The sequence below is a fragment of the Dermacentor andersoni genome, chromosome 3 (genome assembly GCF_023375885.2).
Source record: "Dermacentor andersoni chromosome 3, qqDerAnde1_hic_scaffold, whole genome shotgun sequence".
NCBI classification, from domain to species: Eukaryota; Metazoa; Arthropoda; class Arachnida; order Ixodida; family Ixodidae; genus Dermacentor; species Dermacentor andersoni.
The window spans coordinates 96,313,152-96,329,074 of NC_092816.1; the positions used below are offsets into that span (position 1 = coordinate 96,313,152).

The window sequence follows — 15,923 nt, forward strand, 5'->3', positions numbered from 1 at the left end:
GCGCGAGAGGTCGTGTTCATATCTTCGGGCCTTAGCAGTAAGGAAATTCATTCTTGTACGTGCTTGTGCAGAAGTGGGGTCTTGGAATGCTGCCAGCTCAGCTTGTCTGCGAGCAGCCCACAAGTTGAGCAGGCCGATATTCGGTGCCGGTCGATCGACGCCTACCCAGCAGATGGTTGTGGCTTCATTGAGCGCACTTTGTATGCGATCAACAAGTAGTGCATGGTGACGAGTCCACAGAGGTATCTTGGAGATTAGAGTGAAAGGTGTCCCAGTTGACTACAGTACACTTGCGGAGCAAACGGCGGGCCTGCGACGGATGAAGGCCGATGATGATAGGGTAGCGGTCACTACCCCAGCAGTCGGGCTCCAGGTGCCAAGTGGGAGTGCTGGGACCTGACCACCACGTAAGAACCGGTGCATATGTTGTACGTCGAGCTTGAGGCACAGCCAGGGTTGCTGAATCTGGATGGTTCAGTAGTACAAACGCATCCGCGAAGACGTCCCGCAGCGCCTACCTCGGGGGCTAGAAGTGGGGTACCCCCAGTCTGGGTACGTTGAAATCACCACCAACTAAAACAGGACACGCTGGGTATTGTCGACGGAGATTCAGTAACCAGCCCAGATTAATGCGTGAAGAAGAGCCACTGGCTGGTCTTACGTAGTATGACACTACAACAACAGTTGCTTCGGGTAACTTCACAGCTACTGCCACTACCTCCTGATATGAGTTACACCAGTTTTCAAGAGAAAGGCAGACCTGAGGATAGCGCGTATCAACATACACTGCCGCCTTTCCTGGAGGGGCAGCTGTGTGCACGCGACGGTCACTCGTCGAAGGAGACACGTATCCACTGAAGTCCGGAATGGCAGGCAAGGCGTTGGTCTCCTGTAGTTACAGGGCCCACACCTGCAGCTTGTTCATACGAAGACGGGATTTAAGCTACCCCACTTTCGTGGAGAGACCTCTACAGTTCCACTGCAGCACACCGCAAACACCTGTACCCGCCATTTTGATTACGAGTCCAGGCGATGTAAAATCACAGATGTCAGGTAGGTTGGATAACTGGCTGACAATGAACTTCAGAAGGGATGCTGTAGAGTTATCTGGCAATGGAGCAGAAGACCTGGTAGAATCTGTGAACGATATAGCAGGGCGTGACAGAGACGATGATGCCGCGGAATCGATAGTTGTAGTGGTGTGAGATTCCATTGCACGTCGGAGACGCGCAAGTAGTTCACGGTGTTGTCGGAGCTTGGAAACCTCCGCTAAAAGGCGGGAAATTTGATCGTCAACTGCTGCCATATCATCACGCGGATGTTCCGGCACGCTCTGATTCTGTGTAACCAGCGGGCGACGGCGTTCTTTGCGAACTTTGTCACTCTAAGTCTGTTGGGAATAGGGTGCAGGCAGGTCGGGCTCGAAAAGCTCTGGTCAGTCGTCATCATCCCACTGGAGTGCCGCAAGCCTGTTAGATGTCGACACTGGTTGTGTGGCAGCATACTGAGGCCATTGCTTATGAATCCCGCGACGAACCTTCCGAGTGGCCTTTTGCTTTGTGGGACAAGTTGGAGAAGTGATCTCGTGGTCGTCGGTCTTGCAGATTCCACATCGGTAAGACACTGTACCAGCTAGTACAGCTTCATCTGGCGCTGTAAACGGACAGGATCGGCGCATGTGGTCAGGTCGGAAACAATTGTAACAATAGACGACACTGGGTTTATATGGCTGAGGTCGTAGAATGCAACCATAGTAGTACAGGCGGGCTGGGGGAGTTGGTGGGCCCTGCAAGGTGACGATGCAAGAGCGCCTCTTTCTCGTGTAACGCGCTTGGATGACACGGTGTGTAGGACAGTAGAGCTCACGCTGGAGGGCAGTCTGGTCCTCGCCAACGTCAACGTTGTAAACGACCCAGCGCTGTAAGTACGAGCCCTCTACCACTAAGCTGAGTACACTTGTACCGGCACGGTGACTTCGCCTGTGATCGAGAGACGCTGAAGTGTTTGCAAACGTTCGACAGCAGCCAATGTCGGGAGCCACACAGCGATGGTATTTGACTTCTTCCTGGCCGTGAAGGCGTGGAAGCCTGTGGTGCCAAGACAAGCGTCTAAATTCGCCTGAATAATTCTGTTTGGAACCTACGTGAGGCTTGGGGGGGCCAGAGCTTTAATGGTTGCTTTATAGCAAACCGAGCACGGTGTCGACACAACTGGGTGGTCAGTCGTTAGAAAGGAACGCTTGCCTTGGGAGCCGCTGTTCGCCGAAGACAAATCTGGTGCAGATTGTCCCGAAGGACGTTTCTAAGAACCACGGGGAGCCGATGGCACAGATGGTAGCGCAGAAGAAAAGTCCATGGGGGTATTCGGTTCGTCATGCACAACAATTGGAGCCCCATTCCCAATCAGTGACTGGGAAGCCATCGCCGGGCTCCGCCCTGAGACACACGGTCTGATGTACATTTCGGGAAGGCGGCGGGCGGGCTGTAGCCGAAGGAATTGGAGCAGGAACCAGGAGCCGGGCTCAGGTGTCAACTGTGCGACCGTCGTGGTAATGCCGCCGTGGCGAGCGGCGACGGCGAATCTGCCGCCGCCAGCGCGTCACCGGAGGCACTGGGCCTAGTCCCGGTGCACAATTCAGCTGCAGGGCCGACGGGGTGACACTCGCTGAATGCCAGGAAATCAGACTGCGCATGAGCGTCCGGAGCGTCCTCGGATGGCTTGTGGCCTAATCTCCTGAAGTATGGAACGTATTTACGCGGACGGCGACAGTTTTCACAGGAGCGATGAGCAGCCACCTTAGCAGGGACACTTCGTTGTCGTCCGTCTGTATATGCGGATCATTTTCAGAAAATCATACGTAACGCCGAAGAACAGCGAAAGCAACCACTCGAATCAAGCGCCTTTCCACGCCTAGGACGCTCCCGCTCGCGCAGCGCTTCCCGTGGCGGATCCCGCAGCGCGTCGCGCCATGCCTCACGCCACGCATCACGTTATGCTTCCCGTCATGCCTCGCGTAGCGCATCCCGCGGCCGTGACTCGTCGGACAGGAACAGCTGCGGCGCAAGGCGATCGCGCTCCCGTGACAAAGTCAGCTGGGCCGACGTAGCCAAGGGCGAAGTTAAAGGCAGCAGCGCCAGCTCCAACAGCGCCACTAGTGGCCGAAGCACACCGAGCAGCTGGCAGGCGTGGACTACCAGCCCCTACTACAAGGAACTCGAACAACTCCGCGCAACCAATGCGACCCTGGTAGAAACCACGCGCCGGCTTGCCGAAGAGCTAGCCGAGGTCAAGAAAGAACTTCAAGCACAGCAAGCCCATCCATGGACAGAGCCAGCTCAGTCACCCGAGACATCTACACCCGCCACCGACACGCCACCACACCAAGGCATACAATCAATGGACACAACCCAAGACGAGCCCCAGGAGGAGAAGACCACTGATCCAACCCCCAAGAAACGAGCACGCACCGAACCAACACCCACTGTTGTCCCCGAGCAGAACTCCGACACGCTATCGCACCAAGTCACAGAATCAAAGGACAAAACCCAAGACGCGCCCCAGGAGGAGAAGATCACTGACCCAACCACCAAGAAACGAACACGCACTTCATCACGACATAACAAGGACCTAACCCAATTGGAAACTCAGCTCGAAGCCAAAATTGAAGCGCTCGCCAATACCTACGCCAGCACCGCTGCCGTGACCGACCAACGACTGGCACGGCTGGAGGAACTGATCACCACGTCCTTCCGCACCATACAAGAGCGTTTCGAATTCATTGAACACACCCTCAAGCCCATAGTCCGCAGCCCCATCTTTTCAGCGGAATTCGCCAAACACCCATACCTCCAAGAACAGACGCAAGCCCCACCCTCGACACAACTATGTCCCAACAGCAATCCACAATAGCATCGCTACCAGGCCTTACGGTCTGGCAGTGGAACTGTCACAGTTACAACAACAAGAAAGCAGTGCTGCAACAACATATTACTACAGTAAACAAGAAACCCGACATTATCCTGCTGCAAGAAACGGCGACGGTGACCCCCACCCTCCCTGGGTATCGCGCTCACGTTAGCCAAGGGGAGGGACGGGGCGTCTGCACGTTCGTCCGCAAAGGGCTCACGTTCATCGAGCACCAACTCAAACACGGCCGCAGCAGGGTGGAATACGCCTTCACCGAAATCATCCCAAGCAAACAACGGAAAGGCAGCCTGTTCATCGTCAACATCTACAGTAACCCCAAGCACCAAACACAAAAATTCAAGACCCTACTACACACAGCCAGCACCCAAGCCAGAGACAACACGTTGCTGATCGGAGGGGACTTCAACGCCGCCCATCGAGCGTGGGGTTATGTGAAGGACACGGCCAAGGGACGGGACTTATTGCAGGATACCCTGGACCACAAATGTGTGCTAATCACGGACCCCACGCATCCTACCCGCATCGGCAACTCCGTAGCACGAGACACCACACCAGACCTTACGTTCGTAAAAAATGACCACACGGGCAAAGTAACATGGCACAACACGGGCGTCGACCTGGGCAGTGACCACTACATCCTCGAAATTACGATACCCAACCAATTACGGAGCAATACCATTATACATAAGTGGACGGACTGGGACGAATTCCGTAAGGGGCGCCTCACCACAGCGCAAGACATCACAGAGATCGAAACCTGGACGGCGGAACTCCGCGATGCAGTGCGCTCAGCCACAAAGACTATAGAAACAGACGAGGACGTCATCATCATGGACAGCCGCCTGGCCCATCTGATAGAGGCCAAACGTTCGATACAGGCGCGTTGGAAGCAGCACCGGCTGAATCGCAAATTGAGGAAGAAGGTGGCTGACTTAAATAGGGCCATTGAACAACATTGCAGGCTCCTGTGCCGTCAACAGTGGAACGAGATCTGCAACCGAGCTGACAGGGAATTGCATCGCAGTTGTACATGGAATCTATTTCGGCACCTCCTAGACGACACAAAGACCAAGTCAAGCCAGCGCGACCGCCTGGCCCGCCTCATGCACACCATCACACAACAGCAAGGAAAAGACGCTGTTATCAGAAGCCTGGAAGCCAAGTATCTGCCAGACACGCCAACGGAAACCCACCCGCCGTACGGAGGGCTGCCCAACGCGTGGCTCGACCGAGACATTACCATATCAGAGGTACGGGTAGCGCTGCACGAGCTCAACACCCGCTCAGCAGCCGGCCCAGATCTCGTTACAAACAAGATGCTACGCAACCTGGACGACGCTTCGATAGAAGCCCTAACCGATTACTTCAATGAATGCTGGCATTCGGGCAAGCTCCCCCGACAGTGGAAAACGGCAAGAACGATCCTGATTCCGAAACCGGGCAAACCACTGGACATCGGCAACCTGCGTCCCATCTCGCTGACGTCCTGCGTGGGCAAGGTGCTGGAGCACGTGGTCGCCAACCGGTGGCAGGAATACCTAGAGAAGGAAGGCCTCTATCCTGACACGATGATCGGCTTCCGGCGCAGACTCAGCACACAAGATGCCATGTTACAACTCAAACAAGAAATCGTGGACAACAAGACACAAGACAGCAAAGTAATTCTGGGTCTCGATTTACAAAGTGCATTCGACAAAGTTAAACACTCAGCCATATTAGGACAAGTATCAAGACTCAACATGGGGGTAACGAGCTACAATTATATTCTAGACTTCTTGACCAACCGCACGGTAGAACTGCACGCCGGAGACCTCAAGCTCCCCGAACACAAGCTCGGCAGTACGGGTACTCCACAGGGTTCGGTCATATCGCCGTTGCTCTTTAACCTCGTCATGATCGGGGTAGCGAGGGCAGTAGCGGGGACCGGCGTCCGGCATACTATCTACGCCGACGACATTACCCTGTGGGCGGTCGGTGGCACCGACGCCAGCATCGAGCAACAGCTGCAAGCGGCGGTTACCGCCATCGAGCAGCACCTTGATGGCACAGGCCTAATGTGCTCGCCCGCCAAGTCCGAGCTGTTCGTCCTCACACCGCTTCGACCGGGACGGAAGCGCGCTCCTCTTCGGGAGTGTGATCACATCAAAATTGTGACTGCATCGGGGCAACGCATCCCCGAGGTGCCCAAGATCAGAGTACTGGGCCTGCTGCTCAACAAGAGCGGCCGCAACGACGAGACCATCAACAAGCTTACCACCAAGGCAATGGACGCCATCCGGCTCATACATCGAGTCTCTACACGACGGGCGGGCATGCGTGAAGACAGTCTCGTGCGCCTTGTCCAGTCGTTCGTGATCAGTCACATTGCCTACGTTGCGGCCTACCTTAATTGGCACGTCACTGACAGGACCAAGATCAACACGCTGATCAGACGGGCTTACAAGACGGCGCTGGGTTTAATGGAGACCACGAGTACGGCTCGGCTCTTGCAGCTCGGCGTCCATAACACCCTAGAAGAAATAGCCGAGGCGCAGCTCACCGCGCAATTCGAGCGCCTCTCTACCACCAAGACGGGGCGCAGTATACTGGCGTCCCTGGGTTACAACCCCCAAGCTCCCAGCCGGCAACCGTGCGAGATCACAGATGAGGCGCGGGCCCACATTTACGTGGACCCCATCCCGAAGAACATGCACCCAGAATACAACCAAGAACGGCGGCAGGCGCGGGCCAAGGCCCTCACCGAACAACACGCCCAAGACCCGCACGCCCGGTATGTGGACGCCGCGGAATACAAGCGGGAAGGCTTCGCAGCAGTGGTCGTTGCGGCGGCTAACGGCACCAAGACAACGGCAGCGAGCGTGCGGTGCACGAACGCCACAGACGCTGAGGAGGTTGCCATCGCTCTGGCGATCACCGAGGCCGAGTGTCGCACCGTGCTCAGCGACTCGAGGAATGCCGTGCGCAATTTTGCCAAGGGGCGAATATGCGCGCCGGCGGCCGCCATCATCGGCAAGCTCCAATTTCAAGACCGCGGCAGCACCGTCCGTATCAAGTGGTTCCCGGCGCACGCCGGCGAGTGTGCTTCCTCACCGAACCACAACGAGACGGCCCATTCGGCGGCGCGAGCGCTTACCTTCCGCGCCCCCGAGAGTGACCGTTCCGTGTGGTGGTTCGAAACCAAGGACAGATTGACTAGTTATGCCGAAGTAACCAAGTGTTACCGCTTAGCTCGACGGACAATGCCGCCTCCCCACCCGGCACTCAGTCGGGAGGAGGCCGTAATCCTAAGACAAATACAGACCGCGTCACTCCTCGCCCCCGCAATGCTGCACGTGCTTCACCCAGAGCTCTATCCGAGTGGGCTGTGTGGTGTTTGTGCAGCGGGTCCGGCGGACCAATGGCACATCATGTGGGACTGCGCCAGGTTCCCGACGGCAGCTACCTCCAAGACTTACCCGCCAGAACTTCAAAGTGCACTGCAGTCTACAGACAAGGACTCACAACTATGGGCCGTCCAGCAGGCCCGGGGTGCGCTCGAAAAGCACAAGCCTCGTGACCCACTACAAACGGGCCCAACGGGGCTAGTGCAGAGTAGAGTATAACCCCGGGTCGACGCTTGGCCAGCGTCACGACTCGTTAAATCGTCGTTTGCCGGCACTTTATTAAAGTTATTCCTATCCTATCCTACGTAATTCCTTGCGACACAATCTATTCATATGCAACAGTTATCAGACAAGTCAACATTGCCCCATGCTATCATTTAGGAAACACTCGATTACTAATTATGCTGCCCGTCGGACACTCAGAGCCTATGTTACGGAGAGTAAACGAACATATCGCGACGCTTCTTCACGGAGCGTTCCGCATTCACCGTCACGACCAGACAAGCGCGTAGGATACCGCAGCGTGAACTTGCATGATAACAAAAAAAGACCTGCACTCACACGTTTCGCGAATGAATTCCGTGCGCTAGGTCACGCAAAATTGGAATTGGCACGCATGCCGCACTTTGAACAAACACGCAAGGAAATAAAAGAAACTCGGATGACACCACCGCATTCAAGTGTGCAACGCCATTCCGCACGACATAGTAGCTGGTTTCCACAGCCTTGCCAAGTCTTGCGCCAGATTCGCTGTTGGTAGGGGTCACTAAGAATAAACTAAGAAATGGAGAAATAGAAAAGAACTAAGATTTGTTGTTATATCACAGCAAAAATACTTGAAACAGAATATCTACTCGTACAACAGCATTCTGATTAAAAATTTTCGAACGTCTTTTTCTTTTGTATAGGTTTTCTAGTTGTACTGTTTGCCCCCCCCCCCCTCACATAGTCGCGCTTCAATCGTGCACGGCTGGCTGATATCTCTGGCGATGGGTTTTGGCACGGTTTTCGTTCCAAGCTTCGCGACCTATTTACATGGACCTTGGATGGATGGATGGATGGATGAATGGATGGATGTTATGAGCGTTCCCTTTGGAATGGGCGGTGGGTTGCGCCACCAAGCTCTTGCTATTATACTGCCTAATGGCATACCTAGGTTAAACAAGAAAAAAAAAAGAAAAAAAGAAAACTATGAACTCCCCCAAGCAAATTTTCTGATCCCCTATTGCGAACTGTGTTTTGTACGTATCCGTTTTTTGTCGTTTCCCTACTTTTTTTCCACCAATACTCCAATCCCCTCTTACTTATCCCTCTTGCCGATATGTTTACTTTTCCATTGCTCTCGCTGAACCCAAGGGCTTCAAGGAGGCCAGTGGCGCCTAAGTGGACCGCTGGGCAGACGTCTCCACGAAGCGCCACCACCGGAGCCTCGTGTAGCCTTGGCAGACGACTCATCACAGCAGAGGACTCACGGGGCTTTTCACCGATCGCATTTATTGCGCCTGCACCGCAAGAGTTCATGAGGCGCCGGGGATGCGGAACGACGCCACGACTCCTGTGTTCCCGCTATATAGCAGTGGACGCGCCTGTACATAGCCGCTATAACCTATAGAACCTATAACCTAATATAACATAATAACCTAATGAACTACACCAGGTTAACCCTTGCTGCCTGGAAAATTGGAAGTAAAACGAAGTGAGTAGAAGACAGGAAAGATTGAAAGTAAGAGAGAAAATAAGAGAGACAGTGGGTGTGCGCCATTGCATAAGGAATACCATACCATATAAGAACAGGAAAATTCAACTACCGATTTTCCCCGCAAGGGTCAGTCCGGAGGCGCCGTCTACGTGAAGCCGAGGTCAAAGGAGTGTGTTGCCGCCGCAGGTCAAAGGTCAAAACCCTCAGCATCGGATCAAACCCTAAAATCCCCTTCTACCCGGACATGGCTAAGCCGCGGGCAGATAGGCGCGGGAAGGTCCAAGCCTCGTGTGCTCGGCTACGTCGTGTCGCAACACACCAAGCGCCTGCTGATGCAGACGCCCTTGCGGGCGATGGCAACAGTAGAGAACCGCCTGAAGACGAACAAGAAATGCTTAACGACAACGGCGGCAATATACGAATCCGACGCTGTGCAGCCATACGTTGCATCACTGTCGGGTTTCGACACGTAGCGTGCGTCAATCTCCATAACATAGGGTCGGCCGTACTTGCAACTTTCAGCCGGAGAAAGTGCGCAGAAGAAAATTAGCAACTTTCACTAAGCCTATCTTGAATTCGCGTTAAATAAGTGTTTTATTTTTGCTGCTCTGTCGGAGGCGATACGGCACCAGATCCTTACAACATAGTGACCTGCATATAACGAAATACTTTGAACGTCCTGAGCGCTTCGTTGCAAAGGCGTTTGGCTGTCACTGATTTCAAGTAAGTACTTTCGCTGTAAGGATTCCCCCTCTCAGGCGCGAAATAATTCTGCACATTAATTCTTACATCTAAATGCGCTTGGGAAAATGTGACATGCGAGTAAACTTCTGCGGGATCCTTATTGCTTTCCCGAAGCTTGCCCGCGCAAGTCTCTTGGTCGTCATATTTGTTTAACTTTAGGCGCAACGACCAGGGCTTATCTGCACCGTCTTATGCACGATGTTCTAATACAGTTACTTGCATAAATGTGGGTGCTAGTGCACGATACTGGAGCTGCTGCCGAATATTCTGCACACTATCCGAGTTCACGAGCGAGGACTCGATCGTCACGCAATGCCATATTTACAACGTCATGTCTTGGTCTCATTAGCTGTTCTGCGCAATGCTATATATCTTATAGCAACTGGTCGACGACACTCACCAGGAAAATACGCAGGACGTAGTTCTTGGTTGAAGAACAAATAGGGCTCTCGTGCACTACACGCGAGATCTTTCTTCGCACGATCGGTTCGCCGGTGAATGCCACGCATTTCCAAAGCACCGCCCCTTGCGACAAGCACCCGGGTTCGAGCCAGCTGCCTTGCTTCGGCAAACGTGGCGTCCTGACGCCTTCGCTCTCGGATGTCAACTTTCTACAAGTCGGGTAAGCGCGTGAACCGCGAACCGAGAAAGAAAAAAGAAGATAACAAAGGGAGAGGGGTGTTTCCATGACCCGCCATCTCGCCACAGAACACTATATATAATACTTAAGCTAGCGCTCTCCCGCATCAGTAGTCTTCCTCGTATTCGTTTGAGCACTGCGCTTACGCTTTTTCTTTTTCTTTTCTCGTTTGTGCGCTGCCTGTTCATTCAGGATCAAACCTATGGCAATCTGCCAAGGATTTCGTTGTTTTTTATCTCCCCATCGTAAATCTGGGCAATTGCAACCACAGCGACGAACTTGGGGCGGCCGTGATCTCATGGCCGTCATCGTTTGGTTCAGAAAAGGTCACTAATTACGCACGAGGAAACGAAAAGAAAATAGCAGACGACTCTCCGCGGCCCATGCCCCTTTCCCCTCATTTTTAGGCTTCCCTCGAGCAATCTTTCGGCGCTTAATTTCGCTTTCTTTTTTGCTGATTTTGCAGGCCTTAACAAGTTCTCGCTGAGGCATTTGTTTTTTGGCGCAAGTCTCCAGCGCGGCACGGCACCCAGAGAGAGAGAGAGATAGAGAGAGAGAGAGACAGAGAGAGACAGAGAGAGAGAGTGTGTTTGCGCGCGTGAAGAGCGAACACGTGACTTCACAAGAAGTTGTGCTAATGGTTGTTTGATCAAAGTGCATGTGGCTGCCTGCCACGGCTCAAGGGCACCTCAATCGTCACGGGACCGCAAGGATAGCAGTCTGCCAGGTCTTTCACCGCGCAACTGACACTAGCGTGTATACGCTTGCCTACAATACTTCGTTGTACATAGAGATGTAAAATTTCCGGAAATTTCGAAACGTCCACGAGAAAAAAAAAAGAAAGAAAGCATTTTCCGGAAATTTCGGGGGCAGTGAAAAAGTATCCTGGCTTTTCTTATAATATACGGACGTAGAATGACAGCATATGAGGGTGCATGCAAGGATATCTTTCTTAAAGCTTTCGCAAGATGTGAATATTCTGTAGCAAATGCCGCACTTTTGGCTCGGAGGTTCCGCTAGAGCCTTCGGAATTCTAGCCCACCGGCCATGGAAGCTGAGCACCTTATTCTATTGGAAAGCCGAGGCTGGCGCAATTCCTGCACATCTCAGCAACTTAAGCTTTTCAGATTGCGGAGAGAGTTTGTTCGCCACGAGGTCAAGCAGATAAACGCAACGGTTAAAAAAAAGGAAAAAAAAAGAAAGAAAAAACGATCTCAAACATGTGGGCGCTTTCAGACGCACACAGAGTGTTTCAGCGAACACTTTCAAAAATCTTTAAAAGTTGCCTGTGGCAGATATCGCAATTATAGTTCATGAGCTGGTCTACTCGAAGCGGTGGACAATACTTGTTCAAAAAATTGAGATGCGAAATCGACTAATTAATAAAGATCGACTAATTAAGTTTATAACTATTTACATTATGGCCCATATTGCATTTTACAAATTATAGCTATGGAGTTCGCAAGGCGGATCCACTTGGAACGAATTTTTAAGATGACACCAGTTTCGAGATATACACTCCCGAACTTTACGGAGAAATGCATTGGCGTTCCAGTTGATTTGTTAAAGAAACGTCGATTCATGCACTGAAGCACACAAATAACTGGTAAGTCAATGCATTTCTCCGCAAAGTTCGGGAATTTATATCTCGAAACTGGTGTCGTCCTGAGAATTCGTTCCAAGTGGATCCGCCTTGCAAAGTCCACTGCTAGAATTTGTAAATTGCAATATGGGTCGCAAGATAATTTGCTAAAAAGTTCATTAGTGAATTCTTGTTAATTAGACAATTTTGCCATTCCATTTTATTTTTGCAAGTAGTGTCCGCCACTTCGAGTAGAACAGCTCATAAACTAGAATTGAGCTATATGCCACAGACAACCTGTAAAAAATTTTGAAAGTGTTCGCTGAAACACCCTGTATATGAAACGGTGGGAAACGAACAGCCAGAAATGTATCGATTTTCCACTGCAGCCCGCTTTAAACCAGTTAAAGATGGTAAACTATCTTTTAGATATTTCAATATACGGTGCTACCACGGTGTCGTACACGTACGACATGCTTATTTCTGTATATGCGTGTAGGTATACGACCCGGACGGAGGTGCGCATCTTCTCGTTCAAGGCTGCCCAGTTTGAGAAAAACCGCGACTGCCGCTCGGCTTCAGATGTTCTTGATGGGACTGGTATCGTTGCGGTATAAATGTGCACGCCTCATTCAAAATACTTGTGGTTCTTAGTGTGACTCGATTCTGATATCGATGAGGTTGGCTATAGGCGCTTGTTGGTATGGCATCTCTTACTTCATCTTCTGATAAAATATGCACCAGTTTCAAGCAGCTTCCACTTTACAGCGAGTTTCTTGTATCAGTTAAAGAAATTTGTGTACTGCATTGCGCGTTCGTGCGATCTCACCGATATAGTTTCTTCCGCAATGAGACATTTTTTTTTAGTATAGCATGTCTACAGTCCGACTCATTCGATATGCTGCGATAAAGAAAAAAAAATACTGCCGCAGAAACTCCTCTGGGATTTGTCTGAGTATGCGTAAGCATTGTGCCACTTGCTCATCTCCACGCAGCCCGGTGTCGTCATCGATCTTACGAAACTTCATCTGACCAGTACAAACGACAGCGCTGCGGAGACACTAACTTGTGCGGACGGCGGCGCAGGGTGAATTGATGACGCAGACCGAATACTGGAGGTGGCGGCGCCAGGTGCGCTGATGACGTTCCGATCAGAATAAGCCGTTATCGCTATTTAGCGCCTTATCCATCCGAGTCGAATCCTAACGAGCCGTGATCAACCGTACTCCGGCGGTGGCTCCGTATGACGCGGCCGCGTGGGCCGTATCTCGAAAGCGATCTGCGACGGGGACAGATAGCGCCGACTGCCGATAGCTTCGTGTGCGTTGTGTTCTCGCCGCTTAGTTCGCTTTGAAGCGGCAGCCAGAGTGAAGGTGAATTCGATCGCTGCTGCAAGCCCTATCTTGAAAGCGATCGTCTTACGTGACCTGAGGGACGGACAGACGGTTTTCCCTGTTGGGCAAGCACAGATATGCTGACGCATTTAAATTACCGGGGGCTCTAATGATTTCTTTTTTTTTTGCCACTGAACCCGTTTCCTGCAACACATGTGTGGATAGGGACAAAGGCATGATGGCAGCGACCACGGACTGATTACAACAGCATGACGACTGACGCATTCCTGCGTGAGTGCCGCTGGGTATTTGCCGCTCCTGATCAGACCTCTTTGATGCCATCTTGGGTCACTGGGTATGTGTTATCGGGTATGTGCCGTCTTTCAAAGTAATCATTATAGAAAGTATATCATCAACAATTACCCACCAATCATAAGATATGTTAATGGTAGTCGCCATGAATCTCTAGAGAATAGATGTATTTACTTATAATTTATTTATTTTAATTATTTATTTATGAGTAACATCATCATCCGTAGCTTTATTGCTACACCACCTTATAGTGTACTATAACGACGTCCGCAAGTTGTGCTCTTTGCATCACGTCATGATGACGTTGAAGACGCCGGGTTCGCATTCCGGCACCACCTTCAGTAAATAAAATATCTTACAAATGCTTTTCAATCTTCGTACTTACTAAGTGTCTTCCCTATTGCGCGCGAAAAAGAGTGTGGCAAAATTTCTACGACTTCGAAAATCACCTTGTCGGTACTATGAGTCAGTACCCTACCATATGTCAGGGGAATGGAGGAGAAGCGATGGGCGGTAGGTCTCTAAGTACCGGCGTTTCTGCCGTGAATACTGGCTTAAGAGAGAAAAGGAAGGGGGGGGGGGGGGCTACACCTCGCCAGTACAGGGCTTTTCTTTCTCTGTTTCTCTTTCTCGTTTTTTCTTTCTTTCGTGGCAAGTATTTCTTGCAAATACAAAATTACCTACGTGCGTCGAATATATACTCAACTGAGTGACCAGCCATAGCTTGCCGTATAGGAGTATACAGCAACAACAATGCAAATCTTCAGTCAACTTTGCAAACAACATCGACAAAGTGTGACCGCTAAAAGCAGAAGTTCACGGGGCACCACCGCTAGGAGTCGGGCCACAGTGCACGGGACAATCAATGAGGGGATCGAAATAAAGTGAAATAACAAGTGCAACGTACCAAAGTGTATTGCAATATCCCCAGAATATTTGCATCTCCGTTATTCTTGGAACCGGTATTGTAGTGTTGCGTTATCGTATCCTACCGCTTAATTTTTGCTATACGCAGATCTAGTCTGACGGTAATTCCGCTATGCAACATCTGCAGTGAACTGCGATCAATATTGATCAATTTTTTTATCTATTCTGCCGGCAGTGTTTCCCTTAACGAAAACTGCGCTTTGAGATTCCGATGCGTAATGGTGGGCTGAGTTTATGTATTACTGCAATGTTGTACTCTCACTGGAGGGCGCCTTTCGAGTCTCCCCCTTCCCGAGGAACGTTCACCCACAACACAACGAAGCCCGCGCTCAGCCAGAGCCCGGGCACTCATCAAGACTGCCCTGCAGAACCCAGAGCTCGCGTCCTTTGTCGACGTGGCGCAGTATCCCGGAACAAACTCGTACGCGGCCACGGTGGTTGACCTCCAGGGCAAGATCCTCAATGCAGCGTCTATACGGCGTCCGTCGCAGAGCAAATCGCAGTGGCGCTGGCTCTGTGCGAACCCGGGCGCACGCAGATATTTACGGACTACAGGTCGGCGGCGATGGCCTTTCTCACCGGCTCGGTCTCGGCCGAGGCTGCCGCGGTGCTGAGGACCCGCAAGCAAGGCACGGCCCGTCACGTCATCACTTGGTTCCCGGCTCACATTTGCCGGAACGTCTCCCCCGGCTCGATCAACCCCAATGAGCTGGCCCACGACCAGGCGCGAGGTCTCGTCAACCGCGCCGGTCCGAGGGGCCCAGCTTCCCAGGGGATCGACCAAACCACGAACCCGCTGCTTACTTTCCACGAGATCACTGCTCACTACCACCTGGGACGCAGGCAGTTTTCGGCTTCTCACCCGAAGCTAGGCAGACCCGTGGCCTCGGTCCTGAGAATGCTGCACACGGGCTCCTTTCCGTCTCGATCCAGGCTGAGCCACTGCACTCCGGGTGTGGATCCCCGCTGCTCCGACTGCGGCGAGGAACGATCTACCTTGAACCACATGCTGTGGCAGTGTTCGGCGTTGAGCCGCTCGCTTTTCAACAGGCAAGAAGACTGGGAAGAAGCCGTCAAGAGCGACGACTTCTAGTCCAGCTTCGGGCTGTTCAAAGGGCCTGCGGCAGCGCTGTAGATCACGTTCTTCCGCCCCCGACGCAGGTACGGCCCGCGACTGCGACAACGTAGTCCCTTAGGACCAAATAAAGTTTGTTGTCTGTCTGTCTGTCTCACTCGAAGCATCGACGCTAGGCTACAGCTATATGGGAATGTCTGCCGAGCCACCTATGATTAACTGTGTGAAACAAGAAAAAATATTTGTTAATGTTTTCCTATTTTAATCCTTATCTCTCATACTTCTACGATCCTTTTTATG

The 15,923-nt window shown here is 51.9% G+C and overlaps 1 protein-coding gene across 4 annotated transcripts in view; it reads right to left on the reverse strand.

Moving 5' to 3' along the window:
- Nucleotides 1-10,375, reverse strand: part of LOC129387480 (uncharacterized) — a 51,341-nt gene extending 40,966 nt beyond the window's left edge. For 2 of the 4 annotated variants that reach the window (XM_055076406.2, XM_055076404.2), the window contains exon 1: nucleotides 10,154-10,375. The gene's annotated coding sequence lies outside the window, so the exon portion shown is untranslated. Of the gene's footprint in view, nucleotides 1-7,871; nucleotides 8,036-10,153 lie in introns of those variants that run through there. The other 2 variants (XM_055076408.2, XM_055076402.2) reach the window with 1 other exon arrangement.
- Between the last annotated feature and the right edge of the window lie 5,548 nt (nucleotides 10,376-15,923).